At 36.6% G+C, this 26664-nt stretch overlaps 1 protein-coding gene across 3 annotated transcripts in view; it reads left to right on the top strand.

The window, feature by feature from the left end:
- Positions 1-26664, top strand: part of Cdh12 (cadherin 12) — a 1003328-nt gene that overhangs the window by 313862 nt on the left and 662802 nt on the right. The window contains exon 1 of one of the 3 annotated variants that reach the window (XM_028868193.2): positions 26051-26197. The exons of the other annotated variants lie outside the window; for them this stretch is intronic. The gene's annotated coding sequence lies outside the window, so the exon portion shown is untranslated. Of the gene's footprint in view, positions 1-26050; positions 26198-26664 lie in introns of those variants that run through there. 3 annotated transcript variants of the gene reach the window in all.

The raw sequence follows: 26664 nt of genomic DNA, 5'->3' as shown, positions 1-26664 counted from the left end.
GATTCTGAAGAATTTTCCAAGCAAAATTTTGAGACAATCAATAAGAAGCATTATAAAATAACAAGTCACAAAGAGTGTGATATTAGTTCAGGGGGAAAAAATAAGAGTTTTAGACTAAAGTAATGATGGTGTGAAATGAGGGAGAGAGAGAAAAAACATGAATTCTTTGCACTGGGATAAGGATAAAAGATTTGCTTTATGTTTCCCACCATACACATTCCTGGAGTTGTCTGGAGAATGTCACAGACAGAACCTTGAGAAAGTGGAGAGAGAAGTGCCATGTGGTGTCCATCACTGACTGACAGTGGGCTGCCTCCCATCTACTATGGCAAGATCAGCTCACTGAGAATCATCCAGCTCGGTATGTCAGCGGTGCCTTAACTGGAGACTCTGATGAAAACATCTGCCAACTCCAAACTACAGTGGTTACTTCAGTCTTTGCCTAATGACTGAAAAAGTATTAATATATTATACCCCTCCAGATTTTATAGACAATCTTTCTATTAAAAATTAATAAAAAATTATATACTACAATTACATATTTTCTCTTATATAGCAATAAGAATAGATTTTTAAAAGCTTTTTTTTTTTACTTTTGTTTTTTACTTCTGGAAATATCTTCCAACAGGTGGTTTAAATTAAAAATTTAACTACATTGTTTTTACCCAGTTTGTAGATATAAAGGATATTTCTTAACTAATTCTTTTGCTTTAAAAGTGTTGCCTAATATGCACATACTGAAAGTTTGAACTGTTCTAGTGTCCATTTTCTATTAACAGCACAGTAAGAAATTGTCTGTGTCTCGAGGTCATAATAAAAGGTGCTTATTTGCTGTTCAGGATTTAGAAGGAAAAGCCCTTAGTGTGTCCATTCTGATGGGGTCAAAGCCCAAGAGTTAGGTCTTTAATTTTTATAATGAATTTTGAATATTCTTTTTTAAATGCAGTGTTATTTCTTCAGGTCATGCAAGAGGCCATTTACATCAGGAAAACTATAAAAAAAAGAAAGCTAAGAAGAGGTCTTTGTGCAGTCAAGTGGATTTAGAGCTGAGCTAAGCATAAAGTATATAGCTTAAAGTTCACACAATTAACCTGTAATATAAACAAACAAACAAACAAAAAAGAGTCCAAAGGACCCAAATTCTAGTTTAGAACACTAGTTTAGAGATTTTAGCATTGTCAACTATGTATCTATGTATCTATAATTGCAATGTATAAATTGTAGTTTATATATGTGGGGGTCAAGAGATGGTGAATAAGTTAATGTCGTCTTCAAGGATGAAGAAATTAATTCAGAACTCCACCCCCACTCATAAAGCTGATGTGTCCACATGTGAGCCTGTAACCAACATACTTGTGGAGTTGGGTCATGGAGAAGATGTGAGGACCTCTGGGTTTTCCTGACTGATAACTTAGCTCAGGAATCAGTGAAATACCCTGTCTATACCAGGCTTTTTATTTCAGGCTACAAACTAGCTCCTAAATCATGGCACAGAGACTAATTATAAATAAGTTTTAAATGCTCAGTCTATCTTAGGCACCTTTTTGGCTAGCTCTTTTAACTTAAATGAACCGTTTCCTTTTATTTACCTTCTGCCTCGGGGCTTATTACCTTTCTTACTGTCTGTCTTTCTTTCACTGCTTCTGTACATCTGGCTGGCTGGCATCTGCCTGGCTCCTTGTCTCTGGTGTGCCCCTTGTTCCCTTCTTTTTTCTCGCCTTCTTCCGTTTCCTCTCAAGGCAAGATTTCTACTACTACTTATTCTCTCTGCCAGCTCACCTGATCCGTCCTTTCTCCTGCCCAGCTATTAGCCATTCAGCTCTTTATTAGAACAATCAATTGCCTTAGGCAGGCAAGGTGAAACAAATGCAACACATCTTTACATAATTCAACAAGTGCAGCACAAACAAGTGTAACACACCTTTACATGGTTAAAGTAATATTCTGCAGCAAAAACAAATGTAACACATCTGTTTTTATGAATCTTCTTTGCTAAGAATTTTTTTATTCATTTTACATACCAACCACCAATGCCCCTATATTCCCTCCTCCTGCCCTCCCAGCCTTCCCCCCAAATCCATCCCACATTCCCTCTTCTGTCAAGGTTAGATCTCTCATGGGGAGGCAGCAGAGCCTGGTACCCTCAGCTGAGGCAGGTCTAAGCCACCCCCCCCCGCATCAATGCTGTACAAGGTGTCCCACCATAGGTAGTGGGCTCCAAAAAGCAGCTCATGCACCAGACATGGATCCTGAGGCTACTGCCAGGGGGCCCCTTAAGGAGATCAAGCTGCACAGCTATCCATCTTTGCTTAGCTGAAATTATATTCCATAACACATGTCTAAGAGGAATAAAAGGAAGGCCTGAGAGAACAAGATACCTGAAATCTTCCTCTATCCTATGTATGTGCACACATGTATACACCTGCACACAAAGTGCAATTAGTGATCACACATGGTGGTCACAAATCTGTAATGGGATTAAATATTTAGGAATGCACACACACCCACAACCACACATACACACACATGTAACAATTAATGAAAATGACATTAATTTGAAAGAGATCATGGAGGAATATGTGAAAGAATGGAGGACAGAGAAAGGGAAATTATAAAGTGATTTTCTCAATATATAAAAGAAAATTTATATTAAAAATCTGGTATTTATATATGCTACACATATCTTAGAGATCACAGAAGTATTTAGGCAGGCAGAACATTCACTGATATTTATAATTATTCATTTATGATAATAAATATATAATACATTCACACACAATAACTTCCCGATATTTCAATAACTACTAGACACTGGATTTCTAATGCTTGGCCCACGGAAAGATCTCAAGGAGGCAATGCTAACATTACAAAGAAGACCAACCACAGCACATAATAACTGCTGGCTTTGTGGGCCTCATGCTATTTTATTCACTATTTTTACCCTTTTAGATTTATTATATTCCCATGCTTACACAGTACTCCCCACTCATGCCTTAAAGGTTCTGATAACATTAAGGTTATCGTTGGTTGTTTTTGTTGCTGTTTTTCTGTCATCAAAGAGAAAACATCCCAGAAGTTTGAGATTTCTCATCCATGGTCGGTATATGTCATGAAGAGGTAAATATAAAGATAGTGGAAACCAACCTGTGGCTTACACAATGAAGACTGTGCATTTTCATACCAGGTATTTATACCTGGCATCGTTGCACTAAAAAGTGGACTGATGATTTAGTAACAGGGAATCCTGCATTCAGAAACACCTAGGGAGTATTCATTTCATAATCTGCCTTGAAAAAAATCAGAGAGCATTAGACTAGGCCTTAATTAAGTTTCCTAATTTATGATTTTGCAACCATTTAATTTGCCAGTTGCATACTAGAGTTAACCTTTTCTATTCATAGTTGTTTCAAAGGCTTTTATCTGGTGAACAGGATATTTATTCAGGATTTAATGTTTCAGATCGACAGATAATATGTTGAAATATGAATAATTAAATGACGTTTTAATGAAGCATCAAGTATATGTCATACTAACAATGCAACAGGAGGCATGGGGATGTAGTTATATGATAGAGCAATCCCGAGCAAATGTAAAGAACCACAGTAATGTGAGAGAAGCATTGAAGTGTCCTAGTTTTATAGACTCAAATAAATATTCTGAAAGAAATTAAGGAATATATTACATAATAATCAATTTTAAGCAAAACTCTTTAATATTTTGTCATCACTTTAGTGCTAATTACCATGCTTTGATTATCTAATGCTTTCTTAAAATCTCAAGTTTAGTGTTGAAAGATAGAAAAGGTTTATTATTTTTCAAGGGGCAAGAGTTAACTGAACGTCTTTTCATTTACATGGTGGCCTGGAACCTTGTACTGGACCCTGTGTTTTACTTTCTGTTCATCTATTTGTTTCTCCATTTCCCCTTTTCTTTCTTTTTTTCCTTATCTCCTCTCATCTCCCTGCAGTCTATGTGGTATGTGTTTTCTTCTTTTGATTAGGCTAGCCTAGATGTTCTCAGAGTAGATGACACATCTCTGGAAGGAAACGGATGACTGTTCCCAATCTCTTTCAAAATTGGCTGTTACTGCAGTCTGTGGATCCAGGGCAGTGAGAAGAGCTAGATTCTCTGTGATGAAGGAATCGGAGCATCAATCTACTTCATGTTCCATAAAACAATTGTGGACTCCATACATCTTAATTGTTTGAACAAATCTGAAGCATAAAGAGAAGCACAAAGCATGTTTTCCCCTACACATTGTATGCATTATTTAGTTCTAATAAAATTTGAAAAAGCAAAGACTAAATGGACTAAAATTAAAATCATAAAAATCTGAATATGGCATATGACTTATAAATACAGACAAGCAAAAATACATACAATACATAGTAGATGAAAATATGGATGATAGATCAAAAGATAGACAGACAGATATAGATAGGTAGACAGAGCCAGATGATAAATTAATAGATAGACAGACAGAAAGATAGGTAGAGCCATGAATCACTAAATGAAGGAAATGTGTTAGTATAAATGCTCTCAGAGGAGATTGTTTCATTTTTCAACTCTATCTCACAGTGTGCTTAAGCAAGCTCAGCTCGCATATGCTATTGCACACACATACAGACTATATGCTGCTTTTTTACTACAATCCTATACAGCATATTACCACAACAGCAATGTAGGTGATTATGACATAACAACATACGTGTAATCAAACATTTATAAATATAGAAAAGTGCAAAAAGAGAATTGACACATATTACTATGGACCTTTATGATGAAAATGGCTGCTGGACTTGAAGTCACTTCAGGAAAATGCAGGGGACAGATACCATATGAAGCCTAGATGTTGCTGCATATTACTGTAGTCTATTAAAACACTGTGTTTAGGTTATACTGAGTCTTTTTTTTTTCAATAAGGACATTTTTTACTACATTTTCCTTAACATTCACATGTTATATCATTTGATAAAATTAATTTATATAGTTATTTGATTAAAAATTGTTCATTTTGAAAAATTTACTTTCACATTTTAAGTTTTATTTAAAATTAAGAAACATAAACACTTATCAAGGATACATAGATTCAGGGTGGTCAGTATTATTATCTTCCACTCCAGGGGCGGCATTGACAAAATTCTCATCTCTGCTGTAACAGGCCTTTATTAAAATGTGGTTGAAGGGCTGGCAAGAGGCTTTCTTTATGTCAAGTCTTTACTGTCAGGGATTTGTCTAGGTGGTTTGCTGACTTTTTATTTGCTGTATGACTATATCCCTTCTAAGCATATAGTGTAAGATATGCCTTCTTGTCATTAATGGAAAGATTTTGCTGTGAGGCTCATGTTTTAAAACTTCTATTGTACAAACAATAATAATTATTAGTTTTTGGACAATTTCACATGTGTATATAAGACATTCTGGTCACATTCAGCACATGCTCCTCCCATATCAGCAGCCTCTCACCTCCCAGCAAGTTCTCTTCCTCACTTGTATTTGTCTTGTTATTGTTGTTTGTGACCCACTAAATTTAACCAGGGCCAAAACAATGACATGAGTGTGGAACTGTCTGCTGAACCATGGGTGATTTTTCAGTGGGTACATAACTGACAACTATAACTCTCCATCTGCTGGAAGCCCATAACTGTCAATAACTTCCCAGGGAGGACCTGGGCTCTATGAGGTCCTCCTCTTTCTATGACTGGACATTAAAAAGCACAGTCTTGTTCAGACCCTGTACAGGTAACCATAGATTCTGTTAAGTTTTGAGCACAAGATCCATGAAATCGACACAAGAAAACATTTCCTATCCTTTCTCATCTGCAGATTTTTTCGGTCTTTCCCCTTTTCAAGATGTTCTCAGTGCCTTGAAAGGGGGCAAATTGATATCCCATTGGGAGAAGCTTTTTAATAAACTTGTTGGTATCTGCGCATTTTCTGTTCCACATCAAAGACTTTACATATTGTTTATGTCTTCCTATGTAGACTCTTTTTTTCTCTTGTGCCTTCTTCAACTGGGTGTTCTTGACAAGATCTACAACAATCTTCTAGGAAAACCTTCATTTCTGTTGTTCATCACTGAAATACTATCATATGATGCATGGTATTATGTTAATCTAAATGAGGTCATCTGATAGCCCTTCTAAACTTGAGTCTGAATTGTCTTATTAATACTTATTACCCTTTTTTAAGTTCCTTAATTACTTTTATTTCCCAAAGGTCTTAAACTGTGCTTATTACCTTTAGGGTTTCTCACTATGCCCATTTTGAATTCTTCACCAATCCTGCACTTCAACGTGAGCATAGTGATTGGGCTTTGATCTATTTTATTTATTGAGTTGTCAATGGGAAGTTTCTTTAATGAATTATTTACTTACCTAAAAGGCATGGATAAAAACTAATCACATAGTTTTAACTTAGAGAAACAGAATTCATGATGAATTCAATAATTTATTGACAGTCAGGTAGCAGGCCTTTGAAAAATATGTACAATATAATTCTGTGGGTGCTGGACTCCCTTCAGAACTACTATGTTTCCATGGCTAGGAATGGTGGTGATTTGTATGCTGTGTATCATTAGGAAGAAATGACAGAAGATAAGGACAATCAGAACTGACTTTTCTAGATCCATTCAGGTAACTAGTGAGATTTGAGGCACTCTCATGGCTCTACAGTGTGTTAAGCAGAGGCACCCAGCAATGGAATGCATGGGATATAGAGTGGTTGCTTAGAGTTTCAAACACCATAGCGACTTTTCTGTGTTTCTTTGGACTAACAGTAATGTTAATGGTCTTTTTATTTAACATGTGTTGTGTCCTTTGCGTTTCCATTACTGAGAGAAGTAATAGACTTATACAATAAATAATATATGCCTGTTTTCTAATATTTAAACATGTTGGTTCCCCTACTTGTACAGATCACAGTTAGTATTCACACAGTGCAAGAACTTTGTAAGCTTCACTGCTTTCATCAGTTCTAACTGTTTGGGAATTATTGGTCGTGGGTTTTAGCTTTGTCGTGTTAATACTGATTCACACCAGAGACTCTGTAAACTAGAAGTCATCAAAAAAGTTAAGAGTCAGGAGGAGTCAGCATACTATAGATCTAACTGGCAGAGTTAGTTGGAGAGTTATGTATATGCTCCCCAATGGTAAAATTAAACCAAGCCTTAGTTCAGCAGAAATTTTGCAGAATTAGAAATTAGCAAGATTAGAGATCAAATAAATAGTTTTGATCTTTAGAAAGCAAGCTTTGAAAAATAACTGGGGTGTCCTAGAAATACCTCTCTTTAAACACAGATGTCTAATTTTACTGAATTTTTCTTATTCAGAACTACTGTATAATGATAATATATGTAATATCTATTATCATTTATCCATCACAGTTATCCATACAAATAAAGCAAACATTTGTTACATTACTGCATGCAGAATAGGTATTTTCAATAACACTCTTTTTAATATATGAACACAGAGAGCTAGCCTTGAAGGTATATGAAATGCACGTGTGTGTGCATAAACACATACACACACACACACACACACACACACACACACACACACACACACAATATCAGCCAAACAGACAGAAAGACACACAGAGGAGATAATAATAAAAGCAACCTGTAATTCTATCAGAATAGAGATCTGTAATTCTATCAGAATAGAGATACGGGACATTTGGAGTGTGTTTGTGAATGTAATAATGTTTTTTCTCTTATTTTCCTTCTGACTTTTACCATTTTACTAGTGCAACTTGATGTAACTTGTCCATCAAAGCCCCCAAGATACTGACCTCTGTCTGTGTTAACTGAGAGCAAACCTTGTAAACATGGTCTCAGGACACCTTAGTAGCTTATAGAGCACCCTGGTTCATAGTATCTCCTTATGTAGAGTCTCTATTTCAGTGATGGGAAGAGCTGTGCAGGGGATCCATGGTGAGAGTCTATCTGCTTCCCAGACAGACTTTTAGCTAATCTCTTTTGGTAGGACATCTCTGTGTTTCCTTAGATTTGAGAATACTAGCTCCCTCCCCTCTTGCTTGCCTTCTGTATTCTGTGGTATGAGTTGGATTTCGTTTTGACAACCTTAACAGGTATTCTAGGGGAATCATGTTCTTCCTTTGTTGTTGCTGTGTAGGATTTCTAATGGGCAATTTTTTTCCTGTACTTTGTGAATTATGACTATCTATGGTGATATTTTATTTGTACTGAAATGTAATTTTAATTTTATGTTAATAAATAAAGTTGCCCTGGGGTCAGAGCTATTAGAGCCATAGCAAGAGCGTGATGGTTAGAAGAGCTAGGTAGATTTCTGTGTGTTCAGGGATACAGCCAGTATTGGAGACATATGCCTTTAAGACCTGGAGGGCGGTACTTACAGGCAGTGATGAGGCAGTCATGTGGTTGGGTTTAGAACCAATGAGAAGGCAGAACAGAAAGACTATTTAAACACAGACAAACAGGAAGTAGCTCTCTCTCGGGGAAGTTAGGAGCACTGCAGGAGGTAAGATTTTATCTCTGAGCTCTGACCTCTCGGCTTTCTCTCTTTTACATTGGCTCTGTGTTTTTTATTTTAAAAAGACGATTGGATACATCTACAACTATCTGGCCTGCTTTTGTTTCAGGGTCATCTTGCTGGGTTTTGTAGAGAGGAGTACACGATGTGCATGGATGTGCATGCATATGCAGCAATATGTTTAACACAAAATATCTGAGACTATAAAAAGTAAAAAAAAAAATTCAAAGGCCATTGAAAAGTCTCTTTTGAATTTTCAACATTGGTAGACATTTACACTTACATGTCCACAAAACAACCAATTATTTATATGTACATAAGTCTATATATACATACACAAATATACAAACACATACAAATGTTTATAAGTGTTTAAGAATATTGTCATTTAAAAAGCTAGGTGGTGACCTCAGTATGCCCCACCAATTTATTTGTATCATGATGTTTATATCTTGAGCTTATAGTGTGAATATTAGAGATTCAGGGCAGACATGATTATTGTAGTAAAAATGCCACTATAACCGAGACATATTCTATAGATGTACATATACCACAATATGCATTTTAATATATACATTAATTAGTTTTCAGTTGACATTTACACCTCCTTCTCACAGGAATTATATGTTTTGCAGATACATGTTATATGAGTTCCATTAAAAATACTCAATAAATATGTTTATGGCTGTGGTAGCCATAATGAACATTTACATCAAAGTGATGTAAAATTAACCTCACTGCCTGCTTAGCCTCCATTTTCATAGATCTTAGGCTCTTATTAATTCATTATTGTAAAATGTGAGATGGATAACACTGACAAAAATTAAAAATAAACACTGAAAACCATCATAGATTCTAGAATAGTTATCATTGCCTTCCTCTGTTAAAACATCTGACTTCTCCAATCTGCTTTCTTATAGTATATCATAATTACACTTGAAAATTACTTTTGTTGCAACTATTTGTCTTAATTATATTATAATCCATTGTTTTCTGAGTATGTGAATGAGACAGTGTGATATGGCAAGAAATGACATATTTTAGGATTTAGAAAAATTTTCCCCAAACAACACACATTAGGGGATATATGTGAAAATAAATATGCTAAAGAAATAAGTGAATTATGGAATGAAGAGTATGAAACATTTTTGTCTAAATTGATGACATCTGTAACACGAATCCTAGAAGGTCTTATTAATAAAAACAAACCCAGGGCTAGGTATTAGGGTAAACGCTGAAAGATCAGAGAGACAGAACAGGCCACAGCTAACCTCACCTTGCTAACTTCTCAGCTCATCCTATTTCCTCAAACTGGAAGCCTCTGAGTCCTCATCTGGAATGAATCTCAGCTGAATTGCTTCCAGAAGCCTAAAAGCTTAACCAGATCTAGTTCCTGGTCCTCACACCTTATATATCTTTCTGTTTCCTGCCATCACTTCCTGGGATTAAAGGCATGTGTCACCATCCCTGGCTGTTTCCAGTGTGGCTTTGAACTCACAGAGATCCGGATGGATTTCTGCCTTCAGAATGCTAGGATTAAAGGTGTGTGTGCCACCATTTTCTGGCCTCTATGTCTATCTAGCGGCTGTTCTGTTCTCTGAACTCAGATAAGTTTACTAAGGTGCACAATATTTTGGGGAACACAATATCACCACAGGCATCTGTTTCCCTCCTTCCTTTATTTCCTTAATTTTATTTATTTATTTTGTTTGTTTCTTTGAGACATGGTTTCTCTGTGTAGTCTTGGCTGCTGTGGAACTTGGTCTATAGACCAGGCTGACCTTGAACTCATAGAGATCTGCCTACCTCTGCCTCCCAAGTGCTAAGATTAGAGGCTTATATCACCACTGCCCTGGCTATTTCTTTTTATGTTTTAACATAATCCTTTTATTGATTATTTGGGAATTTCATATAATACACCCCAATTACCCTTACTGGCCAGTCCTCCCAGGTCTTTCTCCCCAACCCTGTGGCCACCCCACAGAAAAAAAGTTTGGTTTTTTTTTTTTTTTTTTAAATCCACTTTATGTTGTCCATATAGTCATTGAAGCATGATCAAACTCTTGGTGGCAGGACACTTAAAGAATACTGAGCCCTTCCCCACACACACCCCTGCCTGTAGCCAATCTATTATGGAAAGCTAAACTTCATCATCCTTATCACAATTTTTAAGAGTTTCATTTGATGGCCTCCTGTGTAGTTTGCTATTTTTCTTCCTCGCTGGAGGGGTGTCACAGAAACCTTTATGTCTCTCTAAAGTGTGAGACTACAATCATCAATACCACTGCAGAAGAACCTTCCCTGTTCTTTACAGTGAGCAGGAGCACAGATCATGAACTTCCACGGGGTAACTAGGAAGAGCACATGCCAAGGACTTCAGCATGGTCTCTCGTGGCAGTGCAGGCCACAGACATCAACATGGTGCATGGAGGCAACCCAGCCAATGGACATCAACACGGCTTCAGGCAGCGGTACAGTCTCCAAGACATCCATATGTCTTTCTGTGGTAGAAAGGGCCAAGGACATCACCTGGGCACATGCCATCACCTGGCCCCCCTTCATTTTATAACATAGGATTTAATGTAGCTCAGATTGCCCTCCAGCTTACTATAGTGCTGAGAATGAGCTTGAGTTTCTGATCATTGTGCCTTTATCTCTTAGGTAACAGGATAACGGATGTGCAGTACTATGTACAGCATAATATAGAATAATTCAAATGTTCAAATGGAATTATTTTATATGTATTTGCACAGTTACAGATATTGAAATTATACAGAACCCCAATGCTTACTTTTTCCTGTTTATAAAACTTTGCATTTTAGAAAACTTTGAATTTTCTATGAAATTATGTTTTGATTCTCATCATAGGTGTTAAGTTTTAAGATGGTTTAAGAAATCCAACTAGCAATTTCTAGAAAACTTCAGTTCAAAACAAATGTAACTGGTATCATTCCCTTGAATTTAAGTTTTACTTTAATGTCCAAACTCGGGGATCAGCATTTTAGTGATGTAGGTATTTTCAGTGGAACAAATTCCTTCAGAGAAATAATACTTCTTTCAGATAAAATATCAGATACCTTTAAACTCTGCCTTTCCAAAACATCTGAAGCCAATATATTTATTGAACTTTAAGATAATTTCCTATCTATTCCCTCAAATGAGCCCATTGAAAATTAGTTTAAGCTGATATAAATGTTTGAAATATGAAAAAGGAAAATTGGGGCAAAATGAAAGCATATATACTCATATAATTATGTTCCAAGTGTTCCCTTTTATTTCAATTCCACTTCCTGGAACAGAGATAAATTATTTTTAAAAATGATACCTGTATAATGATCTCATTCCTCTGAGACCCATCCTTTAGAAGGGACTTACTGTTCCGTGGCCTGAGTTTTACTTGAAACTGTTGTAAATTCCATCTTCCACTTAATAATTTCGAGCAGGTTGAAATAGAAATGACAAAATTCTATAGCAAAATTGTCAGTTATTGCAATGGACGGAGAACCCAGAGTCTAACGGCTTCATTTCATTCCGTTTGTGCTCATGTTTCTTTTTTTTTTCTCTTTGAGTTGTCCTGGTGTGCAGGTGCTAGAACTTCCCTGGGGTGACAGGTTTGACAGTAAACAGACTCCAAGTCTGCAGAGGGCCCTTTCATGCTGACCCCTTGTTGCTGCTGCATCCTAGAGAAGAATGATGGTTTTGCAATAAAGTAGAAACCACATCTCTCCTCTTCCTGTTAATAAGCTGGGACTGAGATAAAGATGCCCGATATCTCTAATATCTTTCCTATATCTCAGGAGACAGTGATGGTTAGTGTCATTTGCTAATTTCACAGGGCCACTGGATGCCTACAAACTCAATGAAGCATTGTCTTCGGTGTCTGTTGTGATGATGTATCTAGAGAAGAGTAATATTTGTATTAGTGGGTTGAAAAGGGGAGATTTTCCTTCTATTGTGAGTCTTGTATCTTTATACCTTAGGTAATCTTGAAAAGAACAAGAAGCTCATGCTCTCCAAAGACAGAGTTCTCCTGAAGTGACAGCCTTGAACTGGGACACTGCTTTTCCTTTCCTATCTGTGGGTAGAAAGTGATGCATGAGGCCTTTCTTACTGTGAGCTCACTGACATTCCGAGTGTGACTACAGCGTGAAAACTCCTGAAATTCAGACCGAGACTAGAAGCTCCATACACATGTATGAATCTGTCTTTAATGTTTCAACTCAGAGAGTTCCAGAGGTTTAACGGGTCATTTGGTTGGTTGAAACATGATGCAAAAATTACCAATAGTGAGCAAATTATAAAAGATTAACAAATCATGTTTTATACTAAAGGACACTAGTAAAAAGTTTAGTTAGATTGCACAGTGATAATGCATTTATAAATTTATTGTTAAAGAACATTTATCGGTTGTCTAACTGTGCATACTGTATCATTTTTATAATTATTTTTAATGGAAGTTCATTACATGAAGTACCACAGAAAACCCTATCTTGTCACCTCTTCTGATACTTGTATTCTTCCAAAGTTGCTTCCTTTCGACTTTCATGTCTTTCTTCAAAATTTGCGTTTCACATTTGTTCTTTAATTCATACTTACCTACACAGAAATTGAAGAGTATAGCTTCATGACTATAGAATAAATGTGTGGAGTGATCCCTGATGTCCTTTAACAGCTGTGAGTACTCTTTTCTATGTGTTAGACTTGAGAACTGTGACCACTGAATCATAAAACTTCAATGAAATGAATGATAAAATTGAAGTGGCAGGGACCACCCAGTGGCATTCAGCCACCAAATGCAGAGGGATATGGTTAACATAGTGTGCTGCAGGGAAGAAACAGAAGTCAGAATATTAGATCTCTCACTGAGGAGGAGCACTGGCTGACTCATAATGTTATTACTACAAGCAAAGCACATATTCAGCAAATTCAGCAATAAATTCCCTAAGTATAGAGTAAGCCAAGGGAATATAACATCTCTCAAGGGATTAAAGAGATCATAGCCATAATCCAGGGCTTGGAAAATGCAGGGTAAAAGATTTCCTCTCTCAATCAGCTTCCCTCTCTAGTCTAAGACTGATAAAGGATTATCACCATCTTAACCAAATGGTGACTTCAAATGCAGCTGCTTTGAAGTGTGTGTTTTCACTTGCATGAGCAAATTAACACTTTATGGAGGACTCTATGTAGAAGTATTAATAAGTCAAACATTCTTTTCTTTATACTGTCTCCAACAGACCACCAGAAGTATACCACTTAAAGTTGCCACTCCCAACATTACACTGTCAGTTTCCCCTCTTGGGGTCATATCAAATATTTAAGGCCCTATATTATAATTTGATTTGCAAATATTTCATCACACTTTCCTTGTGCACTACATAAAATTGGCCTATTTTCACATTGGACCTTTTCATGGTATTAATGCTGTAGGTCAACACTGAATTTTCAGACTTTGTATAATTCCCAAAGTGACTTTTTTGTGGGGGCAGGAGTGGGACCTGGGACAAGAGGATCAAGCCGACAGCATAAGGAAAGAGGTGCGGAGGGGATGTAGGGTGAAAATGCTAGAACTAAGGGCCATTTGAGAGGTTGTATGGAAATCTAATGCACTAGAAGATTCCTAAAATATATACAGATATGAAGTTCATCTAAATGAAATCACTAAGTAACCATGAGACATAGTCCAGTTGTACATGTATTGCCACCAAATGAAGATCATGGTACTGGTAATGAGTTACATAAATTTAAGTTGTTGACGAAATGAGACCCATGAGAGCCTCCAAGCAGCTCCAGTGATAACCAAGACTATTTGTGTCTCTCCACAAACTGACCTTAAGGCACTGTTTATGAAGACAATACCTATTCATATAATTGAACATAGAGAAGTTGAACTAGTGCCTACCTAGAGCCTTCACCCTACGAACTAAGTTCATGATATTGGAAGGTACTTTGCACACTACCAAAAGACGAAGGTAAACACCCAACTAACTACAAACACTTCAATCTATAATAGTGACCTTCCTGCTAAAATAATGTAACAATAAAATGACTATTATCAACTTTCTGCTGTACTAATAGATCAGTGCCTTACGCAGAGAAGCTTCTTGCTATAGAAGATGGGAAAATACAGAGATTCATAGCCAGAAAATATGCAGAACATGTGCAAATTTAGGATTTAGACATTTCTATAGGTGTGAAATAGCATTAAGAAGTAAAATTTGCATAGAAGGCAGGAAGAAGCTTCTCTGATGATGACTAAGCAAGGTAGTGATCTATGAGTATACTAAAAGTGATGAATAACCTGAGACTAGCCCCAGGACTTTGGGTAAAAGTAAATGCTACTCTTTTACTCAAGGAATGTAACAGTAATGATGCATCATGTTTCTCATGTGTCAGGACCTTCTTTCAACCTTTAGGTCCTTTGTGTATATATTAGGGCTTCTGGTTTTGGTTTGATGATTTTATGAGATTCCTGGGTATGAGAATCTGTGTGTGTCTGTGACTATGTCTCTGAATCTATATGGATATATGTTCCTAGTGCTTTTCTTTTGGCTCTTTTTCTTCTGTTTGCTTCCTTTGTCATACTCTTGTTTGTTGGCTTTATGTCTCTTAATTTATTTAATTATTATTCTTCAGGTCGCCTGGTTTTATTTTTAATGGGAGACAGCTATGATGTGTATTCTGATGAGAGAGGACTCTCGGAGGATCTCAATGAAATTGGGGGAGGTGAAAACAATCAGAATATGTTGTATGAAAAAATTCTATTTTCAGTAGAAGAAAAACAAAATCCTAGTTTCAAGCTTTCAAATAAATAAACAAATAAATAAGTGGGTAAATAGTGACTTTTGTGGGACATTTGTTTAATGATGCAAAGATGTGTTGCATTCTTTTATGTTGCCTTTATTTAACTCTGTGAAGCTGTGCTACTTTGCCTGATTGGTTTAATAAAGCACTGAATGGTCAGTATCTAGGCAGGAGAAAGGATAGGCAGGGCTGGCAGGCAGAGAGAATAAATAGGAGGAGAAATCTTGGGAGAAGATCAAGGAGCAAGAAAAGAAGGGGCCAGTCACCCAGCAACACAGCGAGAAATGGAATGAGAAGGAAAGTAAAGATATACAGAAACAGAGAAAGGTAAAAGTCAGAGACAAAATGTAAATGGGGTAATTTAGGTTAAGAAAAGCTGGCTATAAACAAACTAAGCAAAGACACAGCATTCATAAGAGAGAATAAGCATCCATGTGATTTATTTGGGAACTGGGTTACGGACTCCCCAGAGAGTCAAAAGAGTAAGAGTAAAAAACAGTCAACTACACTACTTCAACTGGACATTCAGTCTGATGAAAAATGATTCAAAGAGGATGTGAATTTTCCTTACAATATTATCACATCTCTAATAAAAGTTTATATGCAACATAAAAATAGATGTGTAAGTATAGAAAGGGAATATTCACTAAAGGGGATGAAAAGACATTAACACATAAAAATAGTAAAGATAAGGGCAGTATGAAAAGTGTATTCCTAAAAAGATATTACTTTGATTAAATTGCAAAAGTGTAAAAAAAGTAAGGATGTCAGCGAAATCTGTAATGCAATGGGGAGGCATGTGGCCTGAGCTGCAGCAACAGCAGATTTGAAACAAGGCATAAAAAGGATACTGAACATTAGCCTTATGGGAAAAGTCCATTATGATTGACATTTGGGAAATAAGCTGGGAAGAAAACAATGATTGGGAGAACGAAAACTGAGCCATGGTTATTGATAAGTTGCTTGCTTTCCTTAGTAGTGTGCAAGGAATGAGCTTATGATCAACTCAGTCACATTTTAATTGTCTTTGTAATATTCAGGAGAAGATGTCAGACAGTAGGTATTGACTAGGAAGTAGAAAGTGTCGAAATTGTAAAGCCATGAAAGTAGAAGAGATATCATAGAATATTTAAAAATTTTACATATATACATATGCTGTAAAAATCTGACATTTCCATAAAAGAATTCAGAAGTTATAATATAATCACTCATGTAGCCTACAAAAGGAAGAAGAAAAATGAATCCAAGAAAGAGGTTTCAAGAAGGAAATTATGAATATTAATTTTAAGGGGGAGGGAGTTATCTCCAGAATTGCAGAAACCCCTTGAGGGATGAATCTAACTAGTAATGGGAGATCTTAAAGTACACACCAGGTGGCGAAGTCGATTAGGCCTACTGACTCCATTTCCTATAGTGTTGCAATAAAAGGGGGTTGGATTAAATTAAATTCTGCAACTAGAAAATTATTATTACAGTCATTTTGGAAAAAGCCTATATAGGTTTATCAGGTAAGGAGTGGAGAGCAATAATTATAGATTCTGTAATAGTGATTTAGCAATCTGTTTTCCCTTTTGTAAATTTTTAGTTGTGTTGATAAAATCATTTTAAAATGAGCCCAGAAGCACACTCATGGAGCCTTACATGAGAAGGTAAGAAAGGAATAAAAGGCAGGTAAGCTGCCAACCTTGACAGCTGCTGAGAAGTGTGAAATAGGGAAGAGAAAGAAAGATACAGAAGGATATTATGACTTTGGAGCTGGGGTCAAAGTTAAGAGCTCAGCCATAGAAGTTGGCAAGCAGCCTGCAAAGGTGTCAGGGAGTTTCTTTGAAGAGAATGAGAATGCCCAGAGTTCCAGGGTAAGCATGCTTAGGGTTTGGGTTAATTTATGAAGTGGTATAAAGTGGAAAAATGTAAAGTTACCACGTTTGAGTTATTATTCAAAAAGAAAGCAGCTTAGCAGTGCTTTGTAAGCAAGTGCATAGAAAGCAGTTCTTCTGAGAGGTATAAATGCATTATCTCATTAAAGTAAAAATTATTACCCCCACCATTCTAACAAGGTTTTAAGTCCATCAGCTGTCCTCAGGACTGATCCCCTGGCAAGGAATTTGGCAGGCCCAGATGGAGTAGTTCTTAAGAGATGATACAATAACTTATGAAATCTTGGAAAACTCCAGATGGCAGATCTCTACTCAGGTCTTGAGGTAGGACTCAGATTTTGGCCAAGAGGAAGTAGCTTCCCATTAGTAAGTCTCAACAAAGTCATGCTACCTCCACCTACCTCCCTTTCAGGTGACTGTGATGCTGACCTTTAAGTTATTGTCACCATGGAAACAATAACTGTGATCCAAAGCTGGTTATAAGGGAGGGATCCGTCCTCATAGGCCTCCAAGACTGTTATTGCTTATCTAGCTACCTCAAAGTGGCAAAGGTTGAACACAGAATTTTGTCTATGCTGTGGTAGTGAAGTTGAGGACATGATCTACATAAAATAAGACACATATACAAGCAACAAAACAATTCAAAGTGGTTTGCGAGTAAGAACTAGTGAAACAGTCTGTGTGAAATGTGCTTGCTCAGTGTGTTGAAGATAGCTCCAGATCCAGAGCATCTACTGAAGGCACAGAGAAAAATCTGAATTTGGGAAAGAATGCAGATAGAATGTGGGAAATTTTGATGTATGGTGTGTGCTCAGTAGAAATTACAATGTCTGAAGTAATAAATAATTCTCCGAGATAAGCTTGAATACACCAGAGTAATAGTAGAAAAAAATACACAGCGGAGTTATATTAAAAAGGAAAACAATTCAATTTTACATGAATAATTGATGATCTGAATTAATTCACCATTGGTGAGAAGATGGGTCACTGTGCGTATTCAGGCTGAACTTCAGGCTATTAATATATAACCTAAGTTTCACTACCACTCAGATAATAGGCTTAAGGATTTATACCTATAATCATTATGCAATAGTATATATATACATATATATGTATATATATATATATATAATATTATATTGCATACTTGCTATGTTCTTTTTGTCATGGTCATTTAGCTGAGGACATCACAGGGTCCAGGAAATGAGAGTAATGGTAGACAAAGGCACAAGACTGGGTTCATTTCAGGAATGAACATGTTTTGTTTTCCCACTGCTGGTTATGCATTGTTTATCTAGCTCCTAGAGACAGTATTGTGAGCAGAACTTGAACAAACAGTATCTTTTAGCACACTATTGAGTTCTTCCTTCAAACACTTTCTGGACCTTGTATCCTTTATTATCCTGGAGGGCATTCCTCCTAGGCTTTATCATATGCCTGCAGTTTTTCTTGGTCACAGGGTCATATCTGGGTCAGAATTTGAACTTGGGAAAACCAGTTGGCACACATCTGGATCCCAACAACTTTCTTTTCTTTCCTTCTTTTTTTTTTAAGATTTATTTATTTATTTTTATTATGTCTACAGTGTTCCGCTTGTTTGTATGCCTGCATGCCAGAAGAGGGCACCAGATCTCATTATAGATAGTTGTGAGCCACCATGTGGTTGCTGGGGATTGAACTCGGAGACTCTGGAAGATCGATCAGCCAGTGTTCTTAACCTCTGAGCCATCTCTCCAGCTCCAGTGGCACAATCTGTTTTCATGTGGTACTTATATGGCAGTACATGCAGACCAACAACTTCCATATGGTCCTCTCTCCCAGAGAACTAACTGTTGCATTTTAATGTATAAGATAGTTGATATCAGGGACAATTTCAGGGGTCTTAACATTCTTATCAATGTTCTAGTTTCCTCGCAGTAGCTTCAGCACAGTGTAATTAAAAGCAATTTGTGGTAAGAAAGAATTTGCCTGACATACACTGTTATGGAGAACACAAAGCAGGAACTCAAGCAGAGGCCTGGAGTGGAAACTGTGGGGAATTACTGCTTGCTTGCCCCACAGATTTCTGTTTAGCTACCTTTCTTATACTGCCCAGGGCCATCTGGCTAAACAAAACTGGGCCCTTCCTACATCAAATAATAATCAACACACACCCCAGACACACCCACCAGCCAACCTAATTTGGTCAGTTCCCCAATTTAAACTGCCTTCCTTGGTCACTTTATATTGTCAAGTTGACAATTAAGGACAAGTTGTCAAGTTTATGCATAAAAATCACTTAAGCCCCTCCTTTCCAACCCCTATTCAGTCATCCTCTGTTTTTGTTCAGGAAAGGGCATGTCTCCCATGGACATCAACAAAACACGGCATATCAAGTTGCAATAAGACTAAGCACCTCCTCGTGCATTAAGGCTGGGCATGTCAACCCAGTATGAGAAATAGCATCCCAAAAGCAGGTAAGAGAGTCAGTTAGCCTCTGCTCCCACTGTTAAGAGTCCCACAAGAGAACCACACTACAAAACATATACACATATATGCAGAGTGCCTAGGGTGACTCTAGAATAGGTCCAGCTGATAGTTAAAGCTAGTAGGACAATAATGCACTTAAATAAATATTAGTATAAGTGTTCCTTGTAACTAATAAACATTTTTGGTCTACACGCATTAACTTGTCAATAACTTCTTGTCACTATGTATAGTTCAGTGCTATAGTCATCATAAAAATGACGAGTACTAGAAAAGAAACCCACTGTGGTTGTATCAAGCTCTCTCTTGCTTAGGATTCAATAATCCATGACCCCTTCATATCAGGCCAGAAATAACATTTTTATTATTCTTATCTATTTATTTATTCCCCTTTCTCTACCTCCTGAGTGCTGAGATTATACACAAGTTTACCCGATGTTGAGGACTAAACCAGAATTCCATGCATGCTTGGCAAGCATCTAATTAACTGAGCTGGGTCCTTGGACCTAATTGTATTTCTTACAGGTAAAGTTTCAATGGATGGTAACCACAACTAGTCATTTAAGTATTAGCAAATGGCATCTCTTTTATACTGTAATGACAGTAGAGTCAGTATGGCATACTATATTGTTCACACAGTTGAAGATATTTAGAATCCTTTTCTTTTTAGTTGATTTAGATAATCAATGCTTTTATTGGAATAGAGCCTAAGTCTCAGAGATTGTCATTCTAATAGTTAACATTTACATTTACTCATGAAAATTTCTATGAGTTTACTGTTGTATATAGGATAAAGAGCCCTTAACTTGTCTGGTGATTGACTGACGGTCAATATCATATATCTAGTCTACAGATTTTGCTCAAGTCCTAACAAACACTATAGCTTCAAAATCTGTTTCTCTTTTTTTGTTTTTAGCAATTACAAATTAAGTGTTAACAATTGTACACTGAGCATTAGAATTACTTTAAGACCAAATGGACATGTTTATACTTGATCTTATCAGAAAGGCTTGGAAGAAATTAAATGCATGTGGCTAAAAAGGCAACTAATATATTTCTAAGATAAATAGCATTAAATAACAATGTGATAAAATATTAATCTCTATAAATAATGTTTTCTTTCCTCATTTAATTGACCAATAGGTATCAAACATAGCTGATGTTCAAAATTCAAATTGAGAATAGGAATAAAAAATATCCCATATGAATTTTTGTTCCCATCAAGTGTAAATTACCCTAAGTGTATTAGGGATGCTAACACAACACTCCCTCATATGAGATATGAGGTGTACCATCAAATCTTTCACCAACCTTATGCCAAGATAAAGTACTGTCATTTACAAATAATTTTTTCTGGAAAAAAATGAAGGAAGAAGGAATGCACTTGAGATTGATTGCTTGTCTCCAGAAGAATCTGATGCACCTGAAGGTATCTAAGTAATAGCACAATTGTATAATGAATAGTTATGTATAATGTAATAAATAATTCAAAGCAGGTGCTATATACCTTTTTAAACCTGAAATAAACAAATCATGATCATTTTAATCTAATTATCTCCACTTGCCAGATATCTCATTATATTATATCTATAAGCTACATATGTATATATTATAACTTCATGGTCTTTATAAAATATTAATTATTTTCAGCATTTATAATACAATGACCACTGAGTAATTGTGATTTGCATTTATGTGCTGTTTTTAACTGAATTCCAAATGCGTTGACGACCTGAACACCCCTACATAGTCTCTTTTCCCATACTTCATATTTCTTAATCTGCCTTAAGACAATTTGAAAATGTGATAGTCTCTGCATCATTTACAGATTTTTCGATGCAATGCAATATATACATTTTTAAATTAAGATTTTCTTAGATTTTTTCACACATGCTCACAATGCACACCGACCATCTCACCAATCCACTTTCTCCCAACTTCCTTTGAACCTTGTCTATTCTGTCTCCTCTCCACATTTTTTTTTTATTTTCATGTTTTTGTTTTGTTTTGTTTTTTATGACCTATTGAGTTTAATCAGGGCCAGCTGTATAGCTGTGGGATTAGGGCTATTCACTAGAACCTGGTGGGTTCTGTAGTAGGTACACAATTAAATGTAATGATTCCCTCTATCCTAAAAATCTATCAGTAACTGAAAGTTCAGCTGTAAAAGAGGATCCTATAAGTCCCTACCTCTTCAGTGGTTTTGAATGGGGCTCATTTTCTGTGGGACTGGTATAGGTAGCAATAGTTGGTGTGAACTAAAGATTGAAACAGATGTATAGATACTGGAGAATGGAATTTCACAGCCCTTTACTTTTTCTTATATACTTCCTGCTCACTGTTTGACAATGTTCCCTGAGTCTCAGAGAGAGTGGTGTAATAATGTAAATGACTTGTTTAGACCTAATTCCACAGCCATTGGTTATTCTCTGCATTTTGGGCAGCCATGAGTGTCTGCATTAGCCACTGTTCTACTCAGGACAGGGTTATTGGATTAATGTTTTTTTGTTTGTTTGTTTTTTGAGTATAGGCATAGATATTTAGAATACAGTTTAATGTCTCCTTGTTAGCAGGTGATTCTGATGCATTACCTACATTCCTTACCAAGAAAAGCAAAATCCACCTTCTCCTATGTGTATGTGTGCAGGTATACATGCAAAGTGAGCGTATTGCTAACCTGTTGACATTCATATGAATCTACTTTTTGAGATAAGTTCCCTCGATCACATTTTATAGTTACTTTTCTGTTGCTATGGTAGAACATCATGACCAAAGCAACTTATAGAAAAGCGTGTTTATCAGGCTTACAGTTCCAGAGGAATAAGAGGCCATCATTGCAGGAAGGTGTGGCAATAGGAAGGCATGGCATGTAGAGCAGAAGCTGAGAGTTCCCATCTTCAGTGGCAAACATTAAACAGTGAACTGAAAGTAGAGTGAAGCTATTACTTCTCAAAGGCTGTCCTAAGTAAGACTTCCACCAGCATGTCTACACCATCTAAGTCTCCCCAAACAGTGACATGAATTGAGGACACATATTCAAATACACCAGCCTATGGAGGATGTTTCTCATTCAAACAACCACAGGCCTGAAACTCACTGGATAGCCAATGCTCTCTGGCCAGTGAACCCCATGAACCTACCTCGTTCTGATTCTCCAATACTGGCAATACTAGCATGTATTGCCATGTCTGATTTTATACATGGGTCTAGGAATTAAATGATGTATTTCTGATTACAAGGCAACTGTATTACTTACCAAACTCTCTCCCTACCCCTACCCAGACTCATTACTAATGAAAGCATTTGTATCTTACTATTGAGTTAAGCACAAACCCCTTCTTATTTACTTACTGATAATCTTATACTTTTATTATTTAAGCATGTAACAACAGGCAAAAACTGTTATTGATTAGTCATTAAGAAAAAATGTATTTTGTGCTGTTGATGATTTATACTATGGTGGCCATATTTATTTCATTTTGATTATTTTAAAAGATGAAAGACAGTTATTTAATTTTATTTGGGAAACTAACTTTAATAAATTAATATGTATTGATTAATCTTTATAATAATCGCAATTAAAATATTTATAAATTTTATTATCAATTTTGTCAAAACATTGTGTAGGGACTATAAAAAATTCATTGCATTAGTAGTCAATATAGAATAATTCATTGTCGGAAACAAGGCCAATCATTTTATTATTGTAATTGGTAATGATTTGCATATCAAATGAAAATTTAGTATTAGAGTTAAAATGAGATGTGAATTCATAAAATATATTCACCATACAACATCATTACAGTGTATTAGAGGTTTTGGTTAATAAATGACAAATATATATTATGGCCAATGATTAACACATAAATGAGGCTTAAAACAACAGACCTGTTCTCCCACAGTCCTTAAAGTCAGAAGTCTGGAATGCAAGCCGGGCGATGTAAATCTGTGTTATGTGTTTGCTTGTGTACTCCACACCTTCATTTAGATCCTCTGCACCACCAAAACAAACAGACACACAGAAAAGCAAATAAACAAACAAAAGTGTTTTTATAGCCCAAACAACAGAGTTTAGTGGCACATATCTATATTCTCAACACAAAGTAAATTAGATTTGAGACCACCAGCCTGTGCTTGCTACAGCTTGAGAGACTTTCTCAAACTAGTTAATTATACAGTCTTTTAGAACTCTAAAATAGTACCACTAAGCAGAAATCATGAGGGTCATTATTGTACTACAATTCGTCAGAAGATCTAGGAAAGAATGCATTCCTTGGTTCTTCTAGAGGCTGATATATGCGTTATTGGTGAGGTCAAAGCATACATTCACTAAACACAGCATATTTGTTTCTCTCAGCTTCTTAACCAATGACCTATCCTTTATATCAAATAACCATCTGCTTTTAATTTTTGTAAATTTTTTTTAAAATTAAAAAAAATTATTATTAATTTTATTTTTTTTCTCTCTCCTCCCACTCCCCAGCCCTCTCCCCCAATCCACCACCCACTCCCACCTCCTCCAAGGCAAGTCAGGTCCAGTCCCCTCCTCCCTGCAGCAAGGATGAGCAAAGTGTCCCAGAATAGGCCCCAGGCTCCAAAAGGCCAGCTCATGCACCAAGGACAGGTCCCAGTCCCACTGCCTGGGGGCCTCCCAAACAGTTCAAGCTAATCAACTGTCTCACCCATCCAGAGGGCCTGATCCAGTTCCATGGGGGCTCCTCAGCCACTGACTAGTCAGAAACAAGGCCAATCATTTTATTATTGTAATTGGTAATGATTTGCAAATCTACTAGTTTGGCTATTTTTCCCTGTGCTTTTTTCAATCATGGTCTCAATATCTCTTGCTCATATACTCCCTCCTCTCTCCCACCAATTAGACTCCTGGAGCTCCACCTGGGGATTGGCCGTGGATCTCTGCATCTGCTTCCATCAGTCACTGGGTGAGAGTTCTATCATGACAGTTAGGGTGTTTGACCATGCGATCACCAGAGTAGGTCAACTCAGGCACTCTCTTGACCATTACCAGTAGTCTATAGTGGAGTTATCTTTGTAGATTTCTGGGGCCTCTCTAGCACTCTGCTTCTTCCTATTCCCATGGGGTTTTCATTTATCATGGTCTCTTATTCCTTGTTCTCCCTCTCTGTTCCTGATCCAGCTGGGACCTCCTGCTCCCCTAAGCTCTCTTTCCCCTGACACTTGGCCTCCATTAACCCCCCCTCACCCCCTGTTTGCCCATGCAGATCCCACCCACTTCTCTGTCACTGGACAATTCCTATGTCTCTCCTAGGGTCCTCTTTACTAGGTAGCCTTCCTGGAGTTGTGAGTTGCAGTCCTAGTATCCTTTGATTTACATCTAGTATCCACTTATGAGTGAGTACATGCCATGTTTGCCTTTCTGAGTCTGGATTACCTCACTCAGGATGATATTTTCTAGTTCCATCCATTTGCCTGCAAACCTTGTGATGTCATTGTTTTTCTCTGCTGAGTAGTACTCCATTGTGCATATATACCACATTTTATTTATCCATTCTTCAGTTGAAGGGCATCTAGGTTGTTTCCAGGTTCTGGCTATTACAAATAATGCTGCTATGGACATAGTTGAGCATGTGTCCTTGTGTATATACCCAAGAGTGGTATAGCTGGGTCTTGAGGGAGGTTGACTCCCAATTTTCTAAGAAAGAGCCATATTGATTTCCAAAGTGGCCGTACAAGGTTACATTCCCACCAACAGTGTAGTAATGTTCCCCTGGCTCCACATCCTCTTCAACATAAACTGTCTTCAGTGTTTTTGATCTCAGCCATTCTGATGGGTGTAAGATGGCAGCTCAGAGTTGTTTTGATTAGCACTTCCCTGATGATTAGGGATGTTGAGCAATTCCTTAAATGTCTTTCAGTCATTTGAGCTTCTTCTCTTGAGAATTTTTGTTTAGCTCTATAGCCCATTTTTTAATTGGACTGTTGGGTATTTTGATGTCTAATTTTTTGAGTTCTTTATATATTCTGAATATCAGCCCTCTGTCAGATGTGGGGTTAGTGAAGATCTTTTCCCATTCTGCAGGCTGCTGTTTTGTCTTATTGACCGTGTCCTTTGCTCGACAAAAGCTTCTCACTTTCAAAAGGTTCCATTAATTAATTGTTTCTCTTGGTATCTGTGCTACTGGTGTTATATTTAGGAAGTGATCTCCAGTGCCAGTGCATTCAAGACTGCTTCCTACTTTCTCTTTTATTAGGTTCAGAATAACTGGATTTATGTTGAGGCCTTTGATCCACTTGGACTTAAGTTTTGTGCACGGTGACAGATATGGATTTATTTGCAGTCTTCTACATGTTGACATCCAGTTATGCCAGCACCATTTGTTGAAGATGCTTTCTTTTTTTCCATTGTACAGTTTTGGCTTCTTTCTCAAAAATCTACTTTTAATTTTTAAGTATATGTATGAAGCTATATATACATTTTTGACTTACTGTGATAATACAGGAAAATCTTATTATGCCAAGATTCCTCTTTAATCTCATCTGCAAAGATTTTCTGGACATGTAAGTAGAAATTTACACAATGTATGTATCAGACAAGAAGGTCTTTGAGACAATTCCATGTATTATAGATCATCATAAGTGTCTGTTCCTATCAACTATAAAACATTATTATAATAAGCAGCACTCTTATAGGCCAATGTCACTATAAAATAGGATGTATTACTAAAGAAACTTTAAAATAAATCCTTCATTAAAGGAAACCAAGGATGTTTTGAGAAATGATCTTGTTTACAGCTGAGACAAAAATATTGTGATTTAATATTAATAATAATTTAATATTAATATTACTGTGATCTTAATGTGGGATATCATATCATACTAGCAGATACATGCTCATTGAACAAACCAGTATGGTATTAAAAAATGAAATGTAAATTAAAGAGTTTACAAAGACCAAAGATGAACTCATTTGAGCTACAAACTAACCAACACAGTATTAATTAGATTACAACTCACAATACTAGATA

Source organism: Peromyscus leucopus, chromosome 11 (genome assembly GCF_004664715.2).
Source record: "Peromyscus leucopus breed LL Stock chromosome 11, UCI_PerLeu_2.1, whole genome shotgun sequence".
Lineage (NCBI taxonomy): Eukaryota > Metazoa > Chordata > Mammalia > Rodentia > Cricetidae > Peromyscus > Peromyscus leucopus.
This window is presented reverse-complemented; position numbering and strand designations above follow the sequence as displayed.